Source organism: Myiozetetes cayanensis, unplaced genomic scaffold (assembly GCF_022539395.1).
Source record: "Myiozetetes cayanensis isolate MyiCay16 unplaced genomic scaffold, myiCay2020 scf2-11, whole genome shotgun sequence".
In the NCBI taxonomy this organism is placed as follows: Eukaryota; Metazoa; Chordata; class Aves; order Passeriformes; family Tyrannidae; genus Myiozetetes; species Myiozetetes cayanensis.
In genome coordinates, this window is record NW_026087411.1 from 8,764,853 (window position 1) to 8,773,372 (window position 8,520).

General features: G+C 44.7%; 1 protein-coding gene across 4 annotated transcripts in view; it reads right to left on the reverse strand.

Moving 5' to 3' along the window:
- MACROD2 (mono-ADP ribosylhydrolase 2) overlaps positions 1-8,520 on the reverse strand; it is a 1,470,694-nt gene that overhangs the window by 1,359,555 nt on the left and 102,619 nt on the right. The gene's annotated exons all lie outside the window — the stretch shown is intronic.

Sequence of the window (8,520 nt, forward strand, 5' to 3'; positions counted from 1 at the left end):
AATATCCAACTTAAACCCCTCCTGAATCAGTTTCATGTCATTTCCTCGCGGCCTGTCACTGGTCCTGAGGGTGAAGAGTTGGAGATCTGCCCCTGTTTTCATCCCTGCCACTCAGGGTGAGCACTGCACATTTCACGAGACCTACTTGAAACCTTGAGTAACACAAGCACCACACGTTGCAAGGGGGCAAAGGGTTGCTGCAGTGGTGACAAAATGAACAGCTGCCACACCAATTTGATGAAAGTGCCACTTTCCATGCCAATACCACAATCCTTTCGACGGGGCACTGGGCCAAAGTATTAAAATCCTTAAGAGAGAACAACAAGAGTGACTCCCCAGCAACAGCCCCAGCACGTTGATGGCTGTTAAAAATAAAGCAGATTTAGCGTCACAGGTTCAGAGAAAAGAGCCGAGTATTCCCGAGTTTCAGAAATTAAAAAGCCAAGAGGAAAGCTGCTCTGGTGGTAACAGGACAGGGCGACACAGGGCCATAAGAAGTTTGACAGCTGCATATGCCGAGTTCGTACGTTGGCTGAGAACAAGTCTGTACGAGACCTCTGAGGCAGAAGTTCACAGATGCAGCGTCAAAGTCGGTTTTGAGCAGCGCTGGTGGGTGGAAAACCATAACTAGCAGGCAGCAGGGCTCTGCAGTTGTTTTGCAGGCAGGCTGCTCAGAACGGTGAAGTAAATAAACAAATAAGGGAAAGGGAGCCAGCAGCGATTTGGGATGTGCAGAGCGACTGGCTGTCATTCAGAGCTGGCTCGCCTGCTCTTCCAGCGGATGGGCTCTTCTTGAAACCCTTCCACACACACACACACAGAGTTTCCATTAAATCTGTGGAGACTAAACAGAGCCCCTAATGAGGCTGAAAGCTTGACTTCTCACCTCCCTGCACAGCATACCTGCAGTGCTGCTAGAGCTGACCACCACAGCCAACTTCAGCTCGCCAGACCCAACCAGCAAAGCACGGTGGGAACAGGACGGTCCCGCAGGCACCGGCACTCGTCTGGCTCCATCATGAGCTGGATGGAAAAGCAGCACCAGCAAAATGCATTTCATTCTGGGAGGAAGCCTGCCTTTCTGGCAGCTGAGCTAACCAGAGCACTGGCCAAACACGAGCTGCTGCAGAAGCGGAGCCAGGGCTGCCCTCTGCGGCAGCAGCCAGCCAGATGCATTGTGCGAACCCATTTCTAGATGATCTTGCCTGGAGTATCACGGGGACCTGAACTCAATAACCTGAATCCCTTCTGCTCTGTGCTTCCAGGCTCCACCGCGTGCACAGAGCACGGAGCTGACCCGGCACAGGCCCGAAATGATTGTGATTGAACAATCCCCAGCAATCACGACTTGTTCGCTAAAGAATTTACAATTGCAATCAGAGCCTCTCTGCATCCCCTGGGAAAAATGATCAAGGAGAAATGAAACAGGCTTTGTTATACCCACGAACAATAACATAAAATAACATCAACTAGAAATAAAGACAAATGCTAGGCAGGCTAACAACAAATGGAGTTTTCATTCCTCGCTGAGGTTATTTTTAGATGCGTTCGTATTTAAATATGAAGGTAATTTCCCAGTGCAGCTGTTAACAGCTCTTCCTGAGCTTCTCTTGGAGTTTGGGTGTTGCATCTGCTGGCATTTGCAAGGCAAACTTCAGGTTTTAGTGCTTTACAACTACAAAAGCAAATGTTTCAAGCATTACTTCCCAAAAAAAACCACACTTTGCATCTCAGGGGGTACTACGGTCAATATATTTGTAAGGAGTTTGAGGTTTTACGTACAAGACTCCGCTGCTGTTCTAACAAGCATCTTGTGAGGGTTTTAATCTAAGGAAAGGCAGACTGAGGTACAGATCAGGTGAGCAACACCTATAAATAATGTGCTAGTTTAGGCACTGCTGGTGGTTTGAGAAATGCATGATTTTAAAGAACTGTTGCTAAGGTCAAGAGCTGCTCCAGTTTTAATGAGGGACTCGCTCTGCTTCTCTCATTCAAATGAAGGCTTTTTTTATTATTTTTTTTTGGTCAATAAATAGAAATTAAGTATTTCTCACACGTTACTGTTATCTGAAAGCCTGCTTATGTGGAAAGAGATACATTAATGCTTAGGACTATGGACACACCATACTTGATTCAGACCACAGGCCCAACTAGCCCTGTCACACCAGCACAGTTTTTGCTTCCACAGCAACGTGCTAAACTGAGTGTTGCACCTCCAAGCTTTGTCATAATACCTGAAGATTAGAAATTGATTTATATTCTGGTTTTGTAACCCATCTAGAGTACCGAGCAAAGGAAGGAGAAGCCAAACCACCTAACAGTGCACATCACTGATCTGTCCATCCCGTGGCACCACTGGCACTGCAACGACTGCGCTGCAGGCCCTGTGCTTTACCTGCTTGGCTGGCAGAGCTAGGCCTGCCTTTCACCTTCTCTCCAACACCTCTCCAAGAGGAACGACCATGAAGCCTCTGGCATCGATGCCACAAGCTGTCAGTGGAGAGCTGTGGGTCTGAGGGTGGAGGAGCAGGTGGGAGAGTGACTGTGAAGCAGCTTTGAAAGTCTTTTCTCCCCCCTCAATGAATTGGACGCAAAGATACTGCGGTGCAGACCGCTCTTAGGGGAGACAAAAACATGCTCAGCTCTGCATGTGAAAGGCAGGAGTTTGTTTTCCTTACCATTAAGGTGAGAGGAGAAACAAGGAGCTCAAGGAAAACACAAGACCTTGATGAAAGTGTTTGTCTACTGCACAGGTGCTCCACCTCAGAATTCCCATCCTGCCTTCTGCAACCTCTTACTCCTCTGAACTGCCCAGAGTCAGACTCTGTTCTTCACTAACAAAGCTGCTGTTGTCACCATCTCAGACAAGTCAACTCCCTTATGTGCTGCCCACCCCGGACAGCCACATCCATCCTGAGGTCAGGCAAAATGCCTTTGTTTTCCTGAGTCACAGAGAGCTGAAGGTCTTTTATGGGTTCCTACAGGTTACCTCTCCTCAGGATTCCCAACGCTTTCCCCCAGGCCTTGGGATTGGCAGCAGCAATTAGTGCGTGTTCACAAAGGGCCAAGGAACAAAAACTTTGAGGAAGGAGATTAAAGATGGATTAAGGAAGGAAGAAAAAAAGAAAAAAAGAAAATGTAGAACACTGCTCCAGATATTAAGCCTGAAATGATCCCGTTTCCCATGAAAATTCAGCCTCTTACCACTTCAAGGAACTCCATCCTCAGTAGCAGCAAGGCATACCTGCTAAATAATGCATGCCCATCACCTGTTCAAAGCAATTCCCAGGTCTCAGGCCTTCTCCTCACTTCCCTGCTTACTAGTGGGCTCTGGGCAGACACCTGGCAGGGGAGAGCTTCTCTCCACTCATCAGCATTCCCAGTTATCCTCTCCAGGTGTTGCAACTGGGACACGGGTGAAAACTGGGGTGGGATCACCCTAGGAATACCCAGGAAACCCTCCAGCACGAATGTGCTTCTGAGACTCAAAGGAAACGCTGCACCTCTGCTGAGCATTCCAGCACTTTAGGAACGAGATCTCCTTTGCGGCCGAGGTAAACTCCACACAAAATTTCACCGGTAAAACGTAAAATCAGCGTTAATAATGTACAACCAGGAAAAGCCAATGTGAGAGGACACACACATCCCTTACAAGTGCCTTTTTTTTTTTTTTTTTCCTGCTTAGCTTCAAGGATCTCTCCACAGCACATTCACCAGCAGATGCTGGAGACACAGCAGCTTCCACACCGACTCACGCAGATGGTGCTGCTGGAGTTGACTCTCCTACAAAGGCGACTTGCCTTCCCAACTGAGATAAAGTTTCTGCACGTGTGTCCTTTTCCTGAGTCAGAGTCCCATCAAACATAACCACTACATGGCCAGGGAAATTTCAAAATTCCTCTTAACTCACTTTTAACGACCATATCAACTTGTAACTTCCTGCCAACACCATTAACTGCTGCTGAGCAAAGCCATTCCTGAAACGCCCTCTCTTGCTGAACAGACGAAGCCAGAATAATCACCCCTACTTAGGACTAAACAAATCTGCTCAGACAATGTAAACTCGGTCCTTTCCGAGAATAAACACTTTGGAGTTATTCACATATTCCACGCTGGCACAGCCTCTCGCAATTTCAGACCCAGGTATTACACAAGCAAATCAGCAAAGGCACAGACTCGGGCTCATGGCTGGATGTTAACGCAGACTAGACACAAACAACCAGGGCGGTGCATTCGGCCAAAATGGTGTGCTAATGCTTGGATTTGCCTGCAGAGCAGGGGGTGTACGTTTTTCTGGAGATTACAGAACACCACCTGACGCCTTCAGCAGCGCTGCATCCCCACACGCTTGCTTCGAGTTTACACAGAGTGCTAAATATTCAAATTGGGAAACTCATGCATTATACAACTGCACAGAACTTGGCCACTGTAATTTTACCAGATTAGACCCAAGTGAAGCTGCTCACACAATGGGAGAAGGGAAGAAAATAGGAAACTCTCTGACATGTAAAAGGGGGGGAGCAAAGGGAAAGGACAACGAGGGAGAGCAGAGGGTTCAGCAGAAGCAGCTTCTCCCAGCAGATATCAATGCACAAAGAGCTGGAATATGAACGCTCCCGTGTGGGTTGATGTGCAGAGGAGCAGCCATTGGGCACTGCAGGAGGAGGAGAGGAGCTGGGGAAGAGGCAGGGCGTGTGCAGGGAGCCTGGCAGAGACAGGCTGAGAATGCAGAGAGGGAAGACAGGGATGGAAAATCCTCTGGGGCTATCAGGAAGTAAAAGCAAAGAGTAAGGACCAGAAAAGCCATTTTCATGGCCTGAAAATACACTCAAGAGAAAGCATGTGACTTCCAAGCTCTCAGCGTAAAGCTGTGAAGAACTGAGATCTATGAAAACTGCATATGGAAATGCAACAAGAAACGTGAATTCTCCCCAGACTGTTGTCTGCTCAGGAGAAGCAAAGAGTTCCAACACCAACAGGCAAAACAGGAACGTGGATAAAAAGGAGTTATCCACCCCAGGCCCCTTCTTAGCAAGCCCCAAATCACCACTTCCTTGCATATCCCTCGATCCTCAAAGGCCGGCTCTGGGCAGCTGTTGCATCAGCAGCAATTAAAGCTCCAAGAAAGGCAGACCAAAACTGCACCAGAATTTCTCTTTTGTGCCATCTCAGGAGGTTTAGGTTTCTTATTTGTTTAAGTCTTTCTGTACCACTAGAACCCTTTTCATGGAGGCAGGTGTAAAAATGCATTTACCACTTTGTTCGGGCTCTGGGTATAGGCTGCATCCATAAAAATGTGAATTTGCAAATGTAAGAACTACCCTGAGGGCAGAACAGCAAGTTTGGTGTTTTGTTTTTTGTTTTGTTTTGTTTTTTCTTTACAGGATTCTTCCTCGCACACACTACACGTTACTAACAATCTCAGTTAAGGTTCTCAAGGTTGTTTTGGCAGAACACTATTTTTTCCCTTCCTTTAACACACTTTCAAAGCCACGTCAGGCGCACGGAAAGTCTATTCTGTTCTGACAGCACCGCTTACTTTGTCAAGCAAGCAAGGAAAAAACTCCATGCTCCTTGTAGAAGGAGTTAGCTCTGCTGCTCCTAAAAATGCTGTCGTGGTGGCTTCATGGTTTGACACCTAACAAATAGAGAGGACTGCCTTCTAAAATACGAAAATCAACCCTAAGTGTTAGGAGCAAATTCACTTGGTATGAACTTTACGTCGTCCAGTTTTCTTTACCCATTTCAGTATGTTCTGTAAATGATAAAAAATAAATACCTTACTCAAAGGCTTGGCAATTTCAAGTACCCCATTAGGTTACTTCATTTTGCCATCCACAGCACATGATCTCAACAAGCAAAGCTGTTTATTTGCCTGAGGGAAAGCAGAGATGCGATTGCATCATGGGTGTTTCTGAGCTGACAGGGCTTTTCCCCGAGGGCTGTTTGGGAGAGCTGGAAAGAAGAACAGGGAGAAAGCACGGAGAGAAGGGAGAGGAATGGCACAAAATGCAGGTGCAGTGGTCTAACCTCCTGGCCCTTACAGACAGACAAAATAACTACAGTCACAACTATTATCCCTCACATTCCTCTGGCAGGGGAAAAGAAAGGAGCACTCTTGGGCCCACAAAATTTTAAAAGAGCATTTAGTTGTAGACCCTTCATACATTTTTAGCTCGAATAGCTAAATGATTGCATTTTCATTTCTGTTGCATTTGATACAGAGCTGCTGCACCAACTTTGACAAGGTACTCTATGTACATACACAATGCTGCAAGCTGAATTTGACAGGCATTTACGTTCGGAAGGAATATATCCCAAATTGGATTCTAATTCTGAAACGGTTCAGACGGCTTAAAGATTAAACTCGAATATAAAATGCAATACGTGTTTGCTGAGAAACTGCACTTAGTCAATACCAGGAAACCTTACAGGACATGTATCATACCGAAGTTCATATATTACAGTGTCCTCTTTCCTTAGATGTCTCTACAAATCAGCCAATGCCCAGCTTGGATTTGGGACAGCTTGCTTTGAAAAATCAATACAACCCGATAAAAGCCTAAAGCTAAAACCCACTAACGTTCATTTCAGCTTATTCCACTGAATATCAAACTATTACTCTCAGCTTTATCTGACAGAAATCTGTCCTTGGGAAGCTCAAAGAAGTAAGGCTCCAGTTTTGGTGCTCGAAGACAGCTCTCTCCCCGTGCACCAAGGGTGAGTGATCTCAGCTCCAACTTCACTGCCCGATCAGTGTGTTTGGTTTCTCATTATTTCATAAATGTCCTGCCTGGAAACCTTTCTGACTGGAACTGGATCCACAGCAGGACCAAGTATATCCAAAACTGCTGTCGAGTCACAGCAAGAGCCATTCAGGTCAACCTTGGGCTGAGGGAGTTCCCAGATCTTTGATTCTTATCAGAACATCAGGATGCTCAGGAAAAAGAAACAACCATCATCATTATCACCTTGACCTACCAGCACCTTCCAAGTGCAGTGTTATAAACTTGAGATGCATTAACGTTCTGTGAGATGCATTATGTAGTGTGAGTACTCTGAATTTCCCACCACGACACCTTCCAAACTCTCTCAGCCCATGAAGCGTTAACAAGATTGCCACGTCTTCCGAAAGGTAATTTCCCTATAGGTCTGACAAGAACTTTAATCTCAGTGTCATGAGCATTAATTAATTCTATAAACAAAATACAGGTAAAAGAATATTTTAACTCGGAAATTCAATTAAAATATCTCATTATATTCCTCGGCTTCAGCACGTCTGTGTTAAATATTCATATTTTTATTCCCAATATATGAGTAACTCCATCCGTATTAGCAGAGTTTTACCCGTTCTCCTGCAATTCAAGAGGTCATGGGTTTCTACACTTTAGGAAGAAGATGGAGAACATGGTCCAGCTCTCCATGTACAACAGTTTTTTTTTTTGTGGAGAGTATTTTAAAGGCTACCCACGTCCTTAAGAAGTATATTTACGGAGTTTACATAAAAGAACGCAGTCAAAAATCTGCTGCTACAGCATATTAAAGACCTTTTAGTGCTCCAGAGCAGCTGTGACCTGGTAAAATCTAATTATTTCTCACATGCCCTTTGGAATTCTCCAGGAATACGCAGTGTAATTTCTAAATGATGCCATCAGCACTGGGCTGGCCTTGGAATTAGGTTGAGAGATAGACCATATACATCTTTTATGAGTATCCCACAGATCTATCTTAAGGCTCAGCAACACGGCACAGCGACGTAACCCTGGAATCTGTTCACTAATGCAACTAAGTCAGGCGTGAGAAATACCAAATACACAACGTTTTTTTGTAAAAACACTGCTCTCATCTTTAAAGAATCTCATTTGAAAGAAAAAAAAAAATCCCCAGGATATCTGCAGCGTTTCAAATCGCTGTTCTGTCCCACGTGGTAAGACCTGGGCACGCTGCAGTACCAGTCCTACCCATGTTTGTATAATACATGTACATATGTATCTACTGCATGCATGTAACATGTCATATATATATATATATATATATATATATATATATATGCATTAAGAGGTATATGCAACACAGCTGATTATCCTGAGCTGGTCAGGGCACAGCTCACTGCCAGGACTGTCAATACAGACACTTGTACCTTAACCTGAAGTCAATTTGTTATTAGTTCTTACTCTCCTCAGGGAAAGATTAGAATTGAAGTGACAGAGAAAAAAAAAAAAATCCCTTTTCCTTCCTTGTCAAGGAAAATCAATTCAGAATTATTTTTTTCTAATTAGTTGAATAAAGATAGCAAGTATATAACATTTCAAACACCCAAATGCCAACTACATCAAAAATTTCCTAACATTCCTCTCGAGAAAGAATGTTTGATACTTTCATCTGCTTTTGCCAAAAATCAAACAACAGGAACTGAAGTATTCAAACTTTGCACAGAAAGTGCAACTATGTGGTAATTTTCATAGGATTTACAGAAGTCAAGCGTTCTATGAACTTAAAGGAGCTCTCCTGTCTTCCGAT